The sequence below is a fragment of the Sabethes cyaneus genome, chromosome 3, assembly GCF_943734655.1.
Source record: "Sabethes cyaneus chromosome 3, idSabCyanKW18_F2, whole genome shotgun sequence".
Classification (NCBI taxonomy): Eukaryota; Metazoa; Arthropoda; class Insecta; order Diptera; family Culicidae; genus Sabethes; species Sabethes cyaneus.
In genome coordinates this window covers 121,600,116-121,618,996 of record NC_071355.1, presented here as the reverse complement: position 1 = coordinate 121,618,996, position 18,881 = coordinate 121,600,116, and positions in this window count along the sequence as shown.

The following is an 18,881-nucleotide window of genomic DNA, read 5'->3' as shown; positions in this document are numbered from 1 at the left end:
GTGTGTGTATGTGTGTGTGTGTGTGTGTGCGTGTATGTATGTATGTATGTGTGTGTGCGCTTCATTTTCTATCGCCTGTTTCTCGGAGATGGCTGAACCGATTCGTTCGATTTTACTTTTGTTTGAAAGGTACTATTGCCTAGTGTATCACTATTGTGTTGTTTCATGGTCCGACTTTTTGTTTAAAAGTTATGAGTAAAAATGTGAAAACTACCAGACACGATTTTCTCCGGAACTAGACAACCGATTTCAATGATCTTAGTGCCAAATGAAAGCTCTTGCTATAATATAAAAATTGTCAAGAAGTTTTATTGAGAACAGACAAGTAGTTTAAAAAGTTAACCTTAAAAAACCTGTTTTGACAAGGTAATAATTATCGCCTGTTTCTCAGAGATGGCTAAACCGATTTTTGTGCTATTAGTCTCATTTGAGAGGCAATATAGCCTAATAGATCACTATTGATTTGTTTTTTGATTGGACGTTTAATTTGAAAGTTATAGATAATCGTGTACAACACATCAAAATTAACAATAATTTATAATAATTTTGACTAAGATAATGTACCTAAAAATAAAAAATAAGAAAACTTATCCAATTTAATTCTACTATGTGTATTTTATTCAATGACAGATACGTATTTCGCCTATGACTTGCAGGCTTCCTCAGTGTCTGTTTTCGAACTCTGAGAAAGCCTGCAAGTCGTAGGCGAAATACGTATCTGTCATTGAATAAAATACACATAGTAGAATTAAATTGGATAAGTTTTCTTATTTTTTATTTTTAGGTTTCGTATTCTCTTAAGACGCTCCAAAAACTTCAGTTAAGATAATGTATCAAGTTTCAATTATTTTAATATCAAACGAAAGGTTTTGACACTGCGAATGTATCTGCGAAATTTCATAAGAATTGGTTTTGCCGGTCAAAAGATATTAACCCTCGAACACTCGCGCCAACTTTTGTAACACGGTTTACTCGCGCGCACAATAGCCCAAAACCAAAAAAACGTGCGCACTATAGTTTTGCCTGGGAAAACTTGGTCGTAGGTTTATCGAATCTTTGGAAGAGTTTTTTGAAATTGAAAGCGCTATCGTCTGGTAGAATTTAAATTTTGATTAATCCCCCTAGAAGTGAAATAAAAAAATTATTTGTCTTCAGTTTCAATATTACGCATTGATGTGTTCTGCAAAGTTTTAGTTTAGTTCTGCATTTTATTACAAGAAATTTTACTGAAGACAGCAACCTTCTATCTCTTCAGCGAAGATAGAAAAATTTTATTTATTGTAAATGAATTTGTAAAATCAGTGTTTCTATTTTAGCTCTTTTTGTAATTGTTGTATGACTAGTTCATGTATTACAAAGTTGTACAACTAGTAAAAATACACAACTTTGCTGAATATAGTATAGCTCTATGTTTGCTTGTTTAGGAACTGTAGAACTTTGATGATTTATTTATTTATTTATATATACATCCGACCTGAATGGTCTCAACGGATTGAACTGGATGGGGAAAAGCCCAATTGAGGCCATCCTCATGTGGGCATAAAAACCCCATCATCTTTTTCACAGAACATACATAAATAAGTTACAATCGTACAAATATCATCACACTTAACTAATTTTCGTCACATAAATAATTGTCATAAGCTAAAATACATATAATAGAACTAAAATACATGGTCAACCTATAAAATTCCAGAGTTATAAATTTTTTGGTAAAATCTATGCGACGGTTCACCGAATTCGAACAGGTGCTCAACTGAAGTGAACGTACGAATGCACGCAGCGATAGGTCCGTTGAAACCGAATGTTGTACGGTGCAGTCGAGATTGTAATAATCCAGCAGAACGAAGCGAACGTTGAGGAGCACGAAAGTCCAACAACGAAAGAATACTCGGCGAATCAATTTCTTCATTCAACATCTTGACAACAAACATGGCTTGCTGGATTTTTCTCCGACGTTCAAGTGTATCAAGGGCAATAAGCTTGCACCGATCGGGATAAGGTGGTAAGTTCACAGGATCATGCCAGGGTAGATCACGTAAAGCCAGTCGAATAAACCTCTTCTGCACTCGTTCATTTCTCAAAGTCCAGGCAAGTTGGAAAGGTCAGACATGCATTTTCTAACAGTGGTCTAACCAGAGAGCAGTACAGTGCTTTTAGGCAGTATGGATCCTTAAAATCCCGTCCAATTTTGGAGATAAAACCTAGTTGTCGGGTAGCCTTCGAGATGATAGACGAACGGTTCATATTGAAATTAAGTTTTGCATCAAGAACAACACCCAGATCGTTGACATGCTCGACTCTTTTGAGAACATCACCATCAATGTTGTATTCAAACAGTATTGGGCTGACAATACGATGGAAAGTCATAATCTGACATTTGGCAGTACTAACGGTGAGCCAGTTCTTGTGACACCAGTTAACAAAAATATCCAGTAGTTTTTGCAAATAACGACAGTCTTCAATGGATCGTACAGCTATAAATAATTTCAGATCGTCGGCGTACACCAACTTACATCCATCACCAAGAAGTAATGCCACGTCGTTGAAGTACAGCGAGAACAGCAATGGCCCCATAATACTGCCTTGTGGTACACCCGATTTGTTTGAGAATGGGGAAGAAAGGCATGAATTGAGCTGTACGCGAAGTGTTCGATCGCATAAAAAGGAACTCAGCCATTCTATAAAATGTTGTGATCCACCAAGTCGAGAAAGTTTTCGTAAGAGTATTCGATGGTCTATTCGGTCAAACGCAGCTTTTAAGTCGGTGTAAATTACATCAATTTGAGCTTTCTGCTCGAGATGCAGGATGCAAGTCGACGTGAAATCCAGCAGATTAGTGCTAACGGATCGTCCAGGCATGAATCCGTGTTGGTCAACCGAAATATACCTTTATAAAAAATACCCCAATTTTGACCTCGAATTACTTGACTACCAACAGACGGATACATTTTAAATCTTTTACATTTGCTAATGATTCCGCTGCATACAGACCCATTTTTCCATATGAAGAAACGAGAAAAAGTTCCAGTTGAGATCAATTGCGGACTTCACATGCTGCTTGCTTCGTTTCTGTGATGTCGGCTTATGCTGATCTATTTTCCTAACAAATTAAAGTATTAATGCATTGAATAATTCTAATATTTTGCTCATAACAAGTTTATTGAAGAATATACGTTAGTTAAACCATGATTTGTAACTTTATAACAATATGGCATTTAAAAGACCTTTACTACGCAATGTATATGTTAAAGAATATTCTTTCCTTTTACAACTTACTTTTACTTGCACTTACTCATATTAGGAACAACTTACTCAGCAATTTCTTGAAAAAAGTATCTATCAAAATTTATAAGTGCTCCTATTTTATTCAAATTTCGTGAACTTATTCAATTTCCAAAAATTTTATGTAAACCAACGCACCATGCATCGTTAACCAATAGATGAATTATGTTCCGAAGACGTGTCGATTTCTATCTCAAATAGCAAGTAAGACCGTATAACAAAGGTTCCTTTCACCACTAGGTGGATTAAAACAGGTTTTTTCACAATCATTGGTATCTGATACATTCATAAAAAAGTTATGGTGGCATGTCTGGAGTCATATTTGGTTACAAAAATTTATTGAATTCGGCAAAAATTTAAAATTTTTGAAATTTCATTTAAATAAACGTCAAAACAGGGTATCGAACAGCATCTCAGAGTAACGTACGTATACTGTAGAGATGAGAAATTTTATGACGAACAACTTTGTCGAAAAAAGTATGGACGTATGTTGAAATCTCGCTGAGGTATTCACGTTTTTCTGAAGGCGGGACCAAACATATTTTCGTAATTTTCAAATTTTTTAGTTCCAAAATGCATCAAATCACCACTATTTTTCCAAAAAAAAATCGAAGTTACGATTTCCTGTATATTTTAATTTTACATTTTTTCCTGACTTTAGAACATAGTGAATTTTTTTTAGTGTTTATTTTTTCATGTTTAAAACTCAATTTTCAAAAGCTTACGCTTAGGCTTCATTATGGAGCAAACCTAGTTTCAGGAGATACAATTTCTCAAACATAGTACCTATTAAAATAAATACGCCCTCTTTAAAAGTGATTCTTGAGCCTAAATGGTGCCAAATTCTTTGGAAGGTGCATGTTTCCTCTTATCAAAAACGTAAGTGATGTTTAGAGTAAATAGTTCAAGTTTTCTCATTTACCTCTTTCACATGAAACTGCTAAAATTTGAAAATTACAGAAAAGTATTTTGTTCCGCCTTCAGAAAACGGTAAATATCTCAGCGAGTTTCAGAGATACGTCCTTACTTTCTTCGACAAAGTTGTTCATAATCAAATTTCCCATCTATACAGTATAGCTACGTTACTCGGAGACACTGTTCGATACCCTGTTTTGACGTTTATTTAAATGAAATTTCGAAAATTTTAAATTTTTCCCGAATTCAATAAATTTTTGTAACCAAATATGACTCCAGACATGCCACCATGACTTTTTTATGAATGTATCAGATCCCAATGATTGTGAAAAAAATAGTTATGTACCTTGTTTCATCTATTATAACATTTCTAAAAATATTTTTTTTGAATTTACTCCTGAAAATGCCATTTTTTCAAAACACTCAAATGTTCATGTTCATTTCTCCATTTCCAAATTTTGCATGCTTTTTCGAGAAAGATGAACAAATATTTTAAAGTAAAAAAAATCGAGAAAAAAAAGTTCCAACTTTGAAAAAATTGCAATCTTATATATAAAAATGGAAGTGAAAAAGTTCGACCGCGCATCACTTGAGAACGGAGCGTCCGATTTGAGCCGTCTTTTCTTTGTTGTGTTCGTTTCCACCACCGCCATGTTTTTACGGCGAGAAAAGTTGAAAAATTTACTCGGAAGATAGGAAAACTCGAAAAATTAGTTTTCCATATAAAACCCGCAACGCATTGTATGCGCCATGTCGTTGGCTGCTATGATCATCGTACGATTTTTTGCAGCACCGTTGTGACATTCAAACAAACACGTGGTGACCTTCATTGGAATCGCCACATTTAACAATGCTATTAAACATTTTGGGTGTTTACAATTTCAGAAAATAACCAATCAATAGGTCCAACTTATTAATCAACCTAAACTCAAGCCTAAAGTGTCAGCAATAAAATTCGTTAATTTCATTCATTCGTTCATTCATTTATCAAATTTATGAAACAAACACGAATCATTTTTATTCCTTTTTACATCGGATGCGTAGCCAGAAGATCCAGTGCAGGTTAACAAGAGGTTTAAGCACTAAATTCACTAAATTGCCACTTCCCAATCGTCAAATGAAGAATACATTTTGCATATGTTAACGGATTATGAGCATATTCGGTTTAACTGAATATCAAGCTAATAAATCAACAGTAAGAGCATATGATTTAGAATTTTTAAAAAAATAGTGAACGAAGCAACTATTATACATACATCGTATTTAAGGGATCACTCCCGCCGTAGTGGTTAGCATTCTCGAGGACCCAGGTTCAAATCCCAACCCCGCAGAAGCCACGAATGACCCTAGCTGGTTAAAGTGACTATAATCAAAACAAAAAACAATCGTATTTAACTTTCAGTCGATTTCATTTCGTATTAGACTCTTTAGAAGTGCAAAAAGGTTTATAAAATGACGCTTTTATGCTACATTGTTTTAGTGCGGGAATTACCAAAGGAACAATACAGCGATCAATTGATTTTGTGGAATAATAAAATTTAGTTTGTTTTGAGAATTGAGAATAACAGTTATCGAGATTCAGCAATGCAATTCCTTTGGGTAATTCTTATCAATAGATTTATGAATCAAAAAAAAATAAAAATCTGATGACTATTGATATTGAATACATGTCAGAATATAAAATTGGCTCTTAAATTATCGAGAAATTCCAAAGTTGCAGCAGACTATATTAGCCGTCGTACCAAATTTTACAACAAATATATTAACATCCAGTATTACTATTTTTAACCAGCAGAGTTTATAAAACAAGACTCAATGCAACTACCACAAACACGACTGTTGATATTGCGAGGATTGGCAAACCAACTTTTACACCGATATGCATTTCTTACTAATGACTTAATACAGTTGTTAAATTTAGACATTCTCTGAAATCCCAGCGTTTAATAAACCAAACGCAGAACTCCTTAGACAACGGCAAAACTTGACTTATACCTAGAAAATATCCCTTTTTCTAAAACGCAGCAGGAGTTCATCTGAAGTTTACATATCGTATATTTAGCCCAATTTGTGGCAGTACGAAGTTTGCCGGGTCTTCTAGTTGTTTATAAAAATGCACTATTTAACTATTGAAAAACAATCGAGAGGAGGTATGGTATACCAATTTTGAAAGCTTGTGGAATAGTGAACACACTACCAGATGTCATTTTTTGATATTACAAACAATGTTTACAATCAGTATTTAAAAAATAGTGATTTTTCCAGATTACAATACTTTAAAAAATCATATCTTGCGAATTCCAACAGTGACATCGAAATACAAAAATACGTGTCGATTTTTTTTAACAAAGAACGTAAAAAAAATATTCCGAAGAGAAAAAAAATTTTGACTGTAAATTTCCCGTGGAATGACCCATATGCTTTCAAATATACACGTTGAGAAGTCAAATAGCCTTTTGTATTGTTTCCAGTTTTAAACCGAAAGTTAGAAGACTGACGTTCACCAATTCTTTGTGTAGCATATGACACCGTAGATATTTCTGCTATGTTAGCCTTTCGATGATTTTGACGTAGGACTACGTCTTACGGCAATTTTTGAGATAGGGTGTCATTCCAAAAAATCGAAAAATGCGAGTGTCACGGAAAATGAAAGGTTTTGAGCGCTAATAGCTCAGCGGTTTTCCGATCGATTTTCAATATTCTTACACCAATCGATTGGAAAATCTTCTAAGAATTGACCCAAATAAAGAAAAGTGTGGATTCTTGATGTTGAACAATTGAAAAATTAAAAATAATGAACCAAGGTTTTACCAGAATTCTCGCTTCGTGATTGGTTGTTGGAAATGACGTCATCAAAGTAGAAACGCGTTTTCACGCTTCGGTTTATAATTCAGTCAATTTTCAATAGATTTCCAAGATATTTACACCAATTGATTGGAAAATCGATTGAAAATATAGAAAACTATTGATTTTGTTTTTGAAATTGAATTTGAAAAATTTTTGTTTTTGAATTGATTTTGAAAATTTGAATTATTTCCATATTTTTGCCTTCCCTCGTCAGTGCTTCCCTAGCACGGGTGACAGAAATATATACGATATAAGCTATGAGTTAAGCTTCCTTATGATTGTATTTAATTTACGCCCTATAGAATCCGATCGAAAATTGTTGAGCTTCAGCTGTTGCTGCTTCCCACGGATAAGCCAACGAAGACATGCAAATTCACCAAGTGAGGTGTTGGAGCTGGAGCACTTGTTTCGCTGCCGTGAATGAATATCTGGCTGCTGAAGTTCTGGAATTGGCAGGAAATATGCTGCTCGCGACAACGAACCGATCAGAATTATCGTCACTTGCAGCTGGCCATCCACAACAACGAAGAGATGAACAAATTGCTGTTCCGTGTCACCACTGCTATGAGTGTAGGCTTTTCTTTTAAAGAACACTCCGACTTCGCAGTAAGACTAGAACTAACTTTATTTTTCCATTTCTTGTTAACTATACCCTACGCGATAAGATGTTGTGAGAGGGATCGATCATAAAACACGTCTCGTCATGCTTGCGGATCTGTTTCCTAAAGCAAGATCCTAAATAAACAAAGTCGAGACGATAACGATCATCCGTACCACAACATCACTATCCCCTACGAAAGTATGGCATATCGCCCTAAGATTAGTTTGTATTCATTATATAAGTCTTTAATATTTTTATGGCGAGTAGACGGAGGCTGTCTGGGGTGTAACATCCTTGTTGTTGTTGTCGAAAAGCTCTGGTTTCGCAAAAAGATGCTCCTATTGTTCGCGTTATGGCAATCCATGAATTCATAGTTAGGTTTCGCAGAGACGGCTGGATGGCTGGATAGTGCTAATGACATTGAGGCGGAATGTGCAGTAAAAATACTACCACAGAAACGGGTATCGTAGCTGACCTGATTACTAGAGAAAGATGTAATGCAAATTTCCGTTCGAGAGCTTTATTGTAACAAGCTGAATGCTGAATGTTTTGATGATGCGTGATGTCCCATTTATAGTTAAAATGGCATTGAAATAGGCTAGTTACGGTTGCAAAAGCTGATCTTCATTGATCACTGCAGATTACGCATTCGTCATTACGATATTCTTGGCTTGGCGACGACAGGACATATTCCATTGCATTAATTAACGAATAAGGTAGAATCTACTGGGGTAATAGAGTGCGGTTTGTTGTCCCGGAATTTACACCAACAATTGCTCTTTTGCTGCAGAGCCTATTACGCTATTCACGCTAGTGGAGTAAGTGACATGTTAGATTTAACAGAATTTTGTCTTTCTGAAACATTCTTCATTATGCTGCTGCTATTACTTTTCGATCGAAATCGGTTTACTTTATTATTCGCTTCCGACTTTGTAGAGAAATATTTACGATGATTTTCGTACAATTTGTGGCTTGCTGGATAGTGCCTTTTAAAAATATTAATTTTTCTTCGCTGCTGGCTAGTGAAATTTGGTTCTTCTCCCTTGCATCAGATTAAAACTTCCGTAAGTATTAGCATAAATCACAGACCATACTGCGTTACGTTCGACGATGTCATAGTTGAGTTGTTGGTCGTTTCCACCCTCCTTGGTCCTCTGTTATTACCCCCAGCGCCTTAAACTCTCGGATTAAATGAATAGTTTACTTATATCTGGATATTTACTTTTCTTATATATAAGTTTACAGTATTATTGCTGAACGTTCATAAGGAACGAGTTCCATACCATTAACTGCTTTAATATTGGATCGAGTGGAATTATTTTGTCTGTTTTTTGTTACTTTACAAAATTTGAAATATATTTTAAGAATCATATATATGGCCAATAGAAGTAAAATAATTCTAAAAGCTATTTTAATAATTTGATACTCTGTACTTCTATTGTCAAGTTGATTCAAGATTATTTTCTCATCTTTCAGTTGTTGAATACTTTTACCTAAGGTAGCTAACTGATTACTTTCATGTGAATGAATTACTCGACTTTCTACAATAGGTAGTTTGAAATCGGACGAATTGAGTAAACCTGTGAAATTGATGCGAATTTCGGAAAAATTTAACAACCACTTATGTATTACCTCTACATTTGTCTTAACTGTTTTTTCAGGAATCAAATATAAATGATCAGTAATAAATTTGCAATCTGCATTAATTGTAATTATAGAAGTATTTGCAAGAGTGACTGGGTGATTTTTATTATTACAATTTAAATGTGCCATTTCTGGAGACGGTGAAACAATTGCCCAGGTATTTAGTTTATACAATTTAATAAAAACTGTTCCTTCTAACTGAAATATTGATTTTTGACATAATGTAGCAAAGTTTTTAGAATGTTTTAAAAGCGATAATTCACAAGATGGTTTCAAACTCATGCTGAACAAGTGTGGGCACAATATAATGTTTCTTAAATGTTGGCAAAAGTTTAATGTTGTACTAGGTAGGATAGTGTGCTTTTCCATTTCATTATCAGTAATCAGAATTTCGTTTTGGAATTTAAAAATTGTAAATTTGTTATCAGCTAAGCAAAGGGGAATTGCGGTTATCTTGAACGTGTGAAAGGTAATATCGTGTATTATCGGAATGTGAGCGACAAAAATAATATATTCTTTGTATTTATATCTCGATTCCTGTGACATGCGATAATATTCGAAAATATTAAAAGAATCCAAAGGAAGTGGAAATCTAGAACCTGCTGGCAATACGGTAGAAATTTTTTGTAATTTTTCGATTAAAACTTCAGACGGAATTAAGAATGGATGAAGATTCTCTCGTTCAGCTATAAGCAAATTAGTAATTTGATTAATCTTTCCTTGAATTTGTATAATCATCAAATTCGTCAATGAAAAACATTCGCGAAAACTTAATTCACTGTTCATTTTATAAAATTGATTATTTATGTTTCTGTGATACTCAGAAACGTGTGTTGAAAAATCTTTAAACTTTTGTTGAAAATGATCAAACATTTCGATGCTAGGAACAGTGGTTTTGTTAATAATTTCAAACAAAGAACTCAGTACCATAGTTTGTTTATCAACCTTATCAACCAAAATTTCTTCATTTTTCTTTACCTTTTTGAACTGTTCCTCAAAATATAGTCCATCGTCTTCATCTAGCGTTCCAATGAGGGTCTTAGCAACTTTTCCAAGAATACCTAACAAAGGTATACTTCTCTTGTTTCTTTTACCTGCATTAAATAAAAATTCCGAGGCTGCCATTTCTCTTCGCTGATGTCGCATACTCGACATCTCGAATTCGCATTGTGTTTGCAGCTTGAGGAATTTTAATTTTAAACATGCCTGACTAGAAATGTTAATCATCCTGTCCAGATATGAGATATCGGTCCTGATTTCAGTAAGATTCACATACGTTGCGATTTCCACTTTTTGTTTGGTATAATATACCTCCGGAATTTTTTCCATAATAAATCCTGAGTTGTCCAAAGGCGTTAGTTCGTATTCCAGCCCCATGATTGCTGGTAGTAACAGTATGAAAGCTAGCATGGTTGCTTCTGAAATGATAAATGTGTAAAATAAAGCAAACAAAGAAGACTACTGAAAGAGAAAATAATATGATTAGTTTTGTAATTTGAGTAATCTATTTCTATGAACCCTATGTTCTTTTCCACTAATTAAAATTGTTGCTGTTTCGGGTGAATTAATTTTTACAACTTTATAAGGTCCCTTTCTAAGTAGTTGCAGTTTTTGACCTACACCAGTGGTTACATTTTCCAAAAATACATTGTCACCTATAGTTAGATGTATTGGGTTTATATTTCTATCAAAATAAACTTTCGAAACTTCTTTAATTTTTTGTAAATTTTTTCGAGCACTGCTTTGAGTCTGTTGAAGAGTATGTTTCAAATTTAAAACATAATCATCATAATTATACATAATATTAGGTTCTTTGGTTAAATTCTGCGGGAGTGTACATACTTGACCGAATACCAATTCGTATGGAGTGAAATTGGTACTTGAATGAGGTGTTGTATTATAAGCAAAACAACCAAATGGAATTAATACATCCCAATCCTTATGTTTATTTTCAATTTCAGCTCTCAAAAATTCTTTGAGAGTACGATGACACCGCTCTAACGCTCCATTAGATTCTGGATGATAGGGACTAATGTTAATTTTCTTAATGCCTAATATTTTACATAGATTTTTGAATAAACTTCCTACAAAATTAGCTCCGTTGTCAGTTACCAATGATTTTGGTGTTCCAAATATGCATATATATTTCTCAGCAAACACTTTTGCAATTGTCTCTGCTTCTTGATTTGGCATTGGAAATGCACACACAAATTTACTTAAATCATCTTGCATGGTGAGAATATATCGATTACCCTGTTCTGTGGTTGGCATTGGTCCTACAATATCCATATATAATTTTTGGAAACTTTTTTCAGATGTTGTAGTTAATGTCATTGGCATACGAGTTTTTCTTTTAATTTTACTACGAGCGCATTCAATACAATCCTTCACAAATTGTTTAATATCTCGTTTCATGTTTCGCCATCTATATTGATATTGAATTCTGTTTAACATTCGATTTACACCTATATGAGCACCAACTAAAGATTTATGATAATCATGGAGAACTCTCTTTATTTCGTCATGGTTGGTTAACCATTGTAGTGTACCTTGGTAAATTAAAACAGTAACTGGACAATTTGCAAAAACATATTTCATCATTAATTTAGATATCATTGAAGAATGATTAATTGAATTGGTTGGAATGTGGTCAATTGCACATTTCTTGAAATGATTTTTTAAGCAAAACGATTTAATTTCCACAAAAATATTGAAAATTTCAGCTATTGACAACTGACAAGTGCTTTTTATCAAGTAATGTATGTTTGAATTTTGGAGAGTAAATTTATAATTTTCAGCTTTATCGAAAGATTTTATTTCTTCTGTACGATCAAAATACGCTTTTAATAAGTTTTTGGGAGCATGTTCAATTGAATCTAAAATGTCAAAAACTTGTGCTCGCAATGAGTTAATATCATATTTATTTTTAAATGTAATGAAATTTTCATAACTCTTTTCTGTCAGTAAATTATCAATATCTAATGCGCTTTGTGATGGCAAATGAATTAACAAATCATCTTGATTTTCTTCGGAACCAGTATCGATATCATATTTATAAGAAACACTTTCTTTCGTCTCGTTTAATAATAACAATATAAAACGACTATCTTGGAAAACAAATTTCACTTGGTTCAGTATTAACAAATGTTTCAAGACGTTCTGTTTATTGATCTTGATACAAATATTAAATTTTTCCAATTTCAAGCATATTTCTAAAACATCCTCGAACTTTTTAAAAAGTTTCTCCGGACGATGTTGAAAACTTTTGTCTATTGTAATATTAACAAAATTATTATCTATCATATCTTTAACATTTACATTCGTATTGTTCGTAGTATTGCTAATTTAGGTATTTGCTTTTTATTGAACTCCGCGTTGTTATATTAATGTTGGCAGATATGTCTTGTAATAGATTTGTTTCTGTACCTTTAGAAATATGAATTCCTGCGTCTATCCAGTACAAAATCTTTTCTGGAATATCTTCTTTGGAAACCTCAGGGTATGGTATCCTGCTCAGACAATCTGCAACTTCATTTATTTTACCTGCTTTATAACATATATCGTAATCATATTCCATAAGTTCAAGTCTCCATCTCATTAACCTAGAACATGGATCCTTGAGGTTAAAAAGATATACTAAGGGTTTATGGTCAGTTCTAATAACAAATTTTCGACCTAAAACGTGTGTTCTGAACTTCTTCACGCCAAATATTATCGCTAATAATTCCTTTTCGATCGTAAAATAATTTATTTCAGCTTTACTTAATGCTGTACTCGCGAAAGCTATTGGTAAATCCAAATCTTCGCCCTGAGACAACACTGCACCTAAAGCATACTTTGAAGCATCGGTTGTAACTATGAACGGTTTTCTATAGTCCGGATATTGCAGAATTGGAGGGTTTATTAACACGTTTTTTATTTAAAAGTTTAAACGCTTCTGAACATTTTGAATCCCATAAAAATTTCACATCTTTTTTCTGCAAATGATATAAAGGTAAAGATATTTTGGCAAAATTAGGAACAAATTGACGATAATAGTTTGCCATTCCTAAGAACGATCTTAATTCAACAATATTTTTTGGTACTGGAAATTCAGATATAGTTTTAATGTTGTTAGCGTTTGGCAGAAACCCATTCGCTGAAATAGTATGACCTAAATAATTTAATTCTTTTCTTAGAAAATTACATTTGTTTGGCTGAAGCTTCAGTTTGTATTTCCGTAAAGTTTCAAACACATTCTTCAATTTGTTATTATGTTCTTCTAAAGAAGAGCCATAAACAATTATATCGTCTAGATAAATAAAACCCGAATTAATCCACCTAGCGGCGTGACCTAGCCTTTCTACTGCCATAATAATCATTATTTAATTTCTCAGGAACGTCTATGTATAATTAACTTGACTATATTTTTAAATATCCGTTCCGTATTCCTCAAAATCCTTATTTGCCAGTAAAATTCACAACGTATTGCGTAGAATAATTAAATTTTCTTTCCTTGGGTGCGTAAATACTTGTAAAACCTTATTTAGTTTTATAATCGGTCGGCCTTAACTTTTGGGCTTCAGAGCCATATACGAAACTTGTTTTGAATTGACAATATGAAATATGTGTTCATAACAGATTTTTTGATAATTAATTAATACCATGCGTTCAAAAGTTAGCATCTTTGAAAAACAAGAGTTCAGAAAAATTATTATTATACTTCGCTTTTGAAGACAAAAGATATCGACAACAAAATGATTAATCTCAAAATTTTGCTATAAGTTTGCTTGGCTTCAATTTTGCGATATATCTGAATTAGAAAAAATAACTGAATAGAGCATTAGATATGAAAAAGAGAAATTTTTCAGATAATTATTTTTGCATGAAAATCAAAACTTAAGCTTCTTTTGAATGTACTTTCATGAAAAGATAGTCATTAGCTTGATCGCATCGTTTTTACAATGTTAGAGGGTTAGGAAAACAAGATGAGGTCGAAAAATAGTGCAAGCTGCGCCTTAAACATGCTTGAGAATGAGAAATATGATCGATATGATTTCCAGTGCTTCTCATTTTTGATTTATTTGTTGAAACATGATACATGACATAAGACATCTGTCCTTTAAAATGTCATCAACGAAAACAAATCTTACAAAATTACTACCGTGCAACGTTTACTTCCTATTTTTCATATAACATTTCTATGGTCTAGTATCTATTGATTAAAAAGACCTACATGCTTAAATTAACTGCTTTTCTTCGCTGTTTGCTTTTTGTGTACAATTGTGAGTAACAGCAAGTGAACAAAATGACAATTGAAATCTGAAATCAAAGAAAAGAAAAAGCTTTTCGATTGAATCCCACTATTTAATATTTATTTGCAACAGATACGTAGTTCGCCTACGACGTGCAGGCTTCATCAGTGTCTTATTTCAAAGCGTATACGTATCTGTCGCGAATAAATATTAAATAGTGGAATTTAGTCGTAAAAGTTTTTTCTTTTCTTTAATTTCAAATTTCGTATTCCACTGAGAGGCTTCAAAAATTTCAGACAATTGATTCAGAAAAGTGAGAAACATCTTTTCTTGAATTTCAATGCAAATTTAAAAATTGCAAATTGTCATCCCAAGTAACAATTTGAATTTCATTAAACTCTTATGATGGTATTCAAGACCAAAATTGGTCATGAAAACCACCATAAGAGTACAATCAAACTCACATTGTTGCTTGGGATCACATACACACACATACATGCATACATACATACATATATACATACATATATACATACATATATACATACATACATATATACATACATACATATATACATACATACATACATACATACATACATACATACATACATACATACATACATACATACATACATACATACATACAAACACACATACATCACACACATTGAATACAATCAACATTTGTTTTGAATTCACACGTTTTAACGGTTTAATATACGGTGCTTAAATGTTAAAGTTTAAATAACTTTTGAATGAACCGTCCGATTTTAAATAACTCGGTTTCGTTTGATAGATCTCAGTAGTAATTTTCAAATAATAATAAAATGTGTGATGTTTTTCATTGAATTAATGCTTATATGTTACAAAAATATGTTTTAAATACTATTTTTTCACATTTCTTTATGTAACTTTCAAATTACAAGCCCAATCGTCATGAAATTTGGAAGTTAAGGGTTTGCAATGCTCCTCTTTCATATGCAATCAACTTTGTTCAAATCGGTTAAGGGACCTATGAGATAATGAAGTCCCATATTTTTCATATTTTTATACATAACTTTTGAACTAAAAGTCCAATCAGTATGAAATTCAAAAGCGACCAATGGGACACCTAGACCTTTCATTTGACACTAAGAACATTAAAATCGGTCTAGCCATCTCCGAGAAAAGTGAGTGAGATTAAAAGCGTCACATACACACACACACACACACACACACACACACACACACACACACACACACACACACACACACACACACACACACACACACACACACACACACACACACACACACACACACACACACACACACACACACACACACACACACACACATACACACACACACACACACACACACACACACACACACACATACATACACACACACAGAAAATGCTCAGTTTTCGAAACTGAGTCGAATGGCATATGACATTCGGCCTGCAGGACCTTCTTTCCATTTCCGATTTTCCAAGTGATTTCTATACCTTTATACTATATATTTATATAGTAGAAAGGCAAAACAGTGTATTCCTTGAAGTCCCGTAAAAATCGTGTTCATCAGTCGCATAAATGTGCTTGGTGCATTCATCAGCCCAAAAGGCACACGAACATATTGGTATTTGCCATATGATGTACTGAAACTTGTTTTTTCTTTATCAGCTTCATTCATTAGAATTTGATGATAACCTGACGCCATATCCAAAGTGGAAAAATACACGGAATTTCCTAATTGCTCAATTATATCAATAATATTTGGTAAAGGATATATATCAGGAATGGTTTTTTCATTAATTTTTCTAAAATCTACTACAACTCTAAATTTTTTGTTGCCATCAGTACTCTTTTTCGGGACCACTAACAAAGGACTGTTAAATGGACTTATACTAGGCTCAATAATACCATCTTTAATCATTTGCTCAACTTGCTTGTTGACTTCCTCTCGATATACTTGAGGTAATTTATATTGTTTTACATTTATTAGTTCATTAGAAGTCATATTGATCGAATGTTTTATTACATCCGTGTGACTTAATTTATCGCCTTCGATAAAGAAAATATCTTCATATTCGCTTAATAACTTTTTTATACTCTTTTTTTCTTCAATATTCAAATTATCATCCAATTTTATTTCATTTCTTAATTTTTCTCTTCTCGACATATTATTTGCCTCAATCCGCAATATATTATATAATTCTAAAGGTTCGCTTTCATATTTAATTTTATTTAAATTTACTTCATGTTCATTAGTATTCATTATGGATATTGTAATTAAATTATTTCTTACTTCACTGACGGTACCTCCGATATAAACCCCTGGTGAAATTTGATTCGAAAATATTATATATTCCATTCTTTCTTTTAAATTACTTGCTTCAATTCTACAAATTTTTTCACAGCGAGCTGGTATTACTAAATTCTGATGTTCATTGCCTTTATTATTTATACAAACTTTAACAGAAACTTCTTCACCTGCAGGAATGAAGGATGCACTGTCATTAGTATGTTCAATTTTATCCGGTTGCAAATCAGCAGAAGACTCTTCCGGATAAGATTCTGCTATTTGGACCGTTTTTTGATTAGAATTACAGGAATATTCTTTAGGCTGACTAACAGTGTTAGATGCTAATACTGGCCAGGTATCAGAAACATCACCGCTAGCATACACTCTAGAACATCCTACATTCTGTGATAAGTATTCATTCGCTCTTTCATCTTTATGGTTATTCATTTCAATATTTCCATCAGTATTATTAAATAAATCTTTGATCAACCATTTGGATTTTTCACCATTGCAGTGAAAAAATAAAAAGTTGTTATGTAAATCAATTACGCATTCTAGAGCGTTCAACAAATCAATACCAATGATTCCATCTACACCTGGTAAACTAATATCATTATCAACAATATGGAATTTTAATTCAATAGACTTACTAGAAGACCAATGTATAAAATCTGTCACTGTTCCTAATGTTGTAACGAACTCATTGGTAATTCCACGTAAGAGTAATTTTTCAAAAGTGTTAATTTTTTTACTATCTTTTACTGCATCAACTTTTAATAAACTTATATTTGCTCCTGTATCGACCATTAATTTCAAATGCTTTTCATTTAAAGAACTTTTAAAATCAATATATTTTGGAGCACTTTTAATCATATTAATGGTGTACAAATTCATACATTTCTTCTGACTATACATATTATTACTATCAATGGCGCAGAAGGGAACATTGATTAATGTTCGTTTTTTTGTTGTCTAAATTGCAAAAATTCGTTGTACTCCTCTTCGCTAACTGTTCTTTGATTTTGAATAGAGGAAGTGTCAACACTATTGTTCGATGACGCGTTTATATGTCTGATATAATTCATATTATTACCACGATTTTGGTAATTTGGATTTTGATTTGAAAAATTTGTGTTAAATCTATTATTTTGATAATTTAAATTTTGATTCCTTGGTGCATTATTGAAAAATTGATTATTAAAGTTTTGTCTTTGATTTCCGTTAAAATTTTGATTCCTTTGTTGATTACCATTTTGCAAATTCTGATAATTTTGTCGAAAACCTCCATTAAAATTTTGATGATTTTCATTACTTCTATATTGAAAATTTGGGCGGTAGTTATGTCTGAATTGTGGAGAAAAATTTTGGTACCGATTATTAAAATTTCGCTGTCCGTAATTTTGTTGCTGAAAGGAATATCTTTGAGGTTGACCACTCATTTCCCTTCGAGCTATTGAATCAATAGACTCGAATGAATTATTTGCTTTGAATGATCCTAGTCCTTTATAAACAAGGATATTCTTAGCTTCTTCTAATGTTTGTGGGGCACCTAATGCTATTTGTCCATGTGGGGAACAATAGTTTCGTAATTTTTCAATAGCGTTTGTTTCAGCAAACTTTAAAAGTGTCGCTGACTCCGCTCCGCACACTATTTTAATTTCTTTGAGTTTTGATGATAATCTATCAGCAAAATTTGATAGACACTCATCATGGTTAATGGCAAAATTTGACAGTTCCGACAGTAAAATATGCACTCGCGTCGGATCTGTTTTATACTTTTCTTGAAGTATTGGCTTCAACTGGGCCCATGACTTTATCTCAGTGCCCGTTAAATTCTCTTTAACTGAGTCTGATAATTTGCAATGAATAATTGTAGCAGCAAAAATAAGTTCATCGGCAGGAGTTGCTATTTGCTCACTCGTGTGCAATGCATCTAAAATCGCAATAAATGAATTTAAAGTCGCGGGTGTGCCATTAAAAACTTGCACATAATCCAATTTCAAAATTCTTGATGATACGGTGAACATGGTAGCTTGTGTATCATTTGTGTCTAGTTTAAAAGTAGC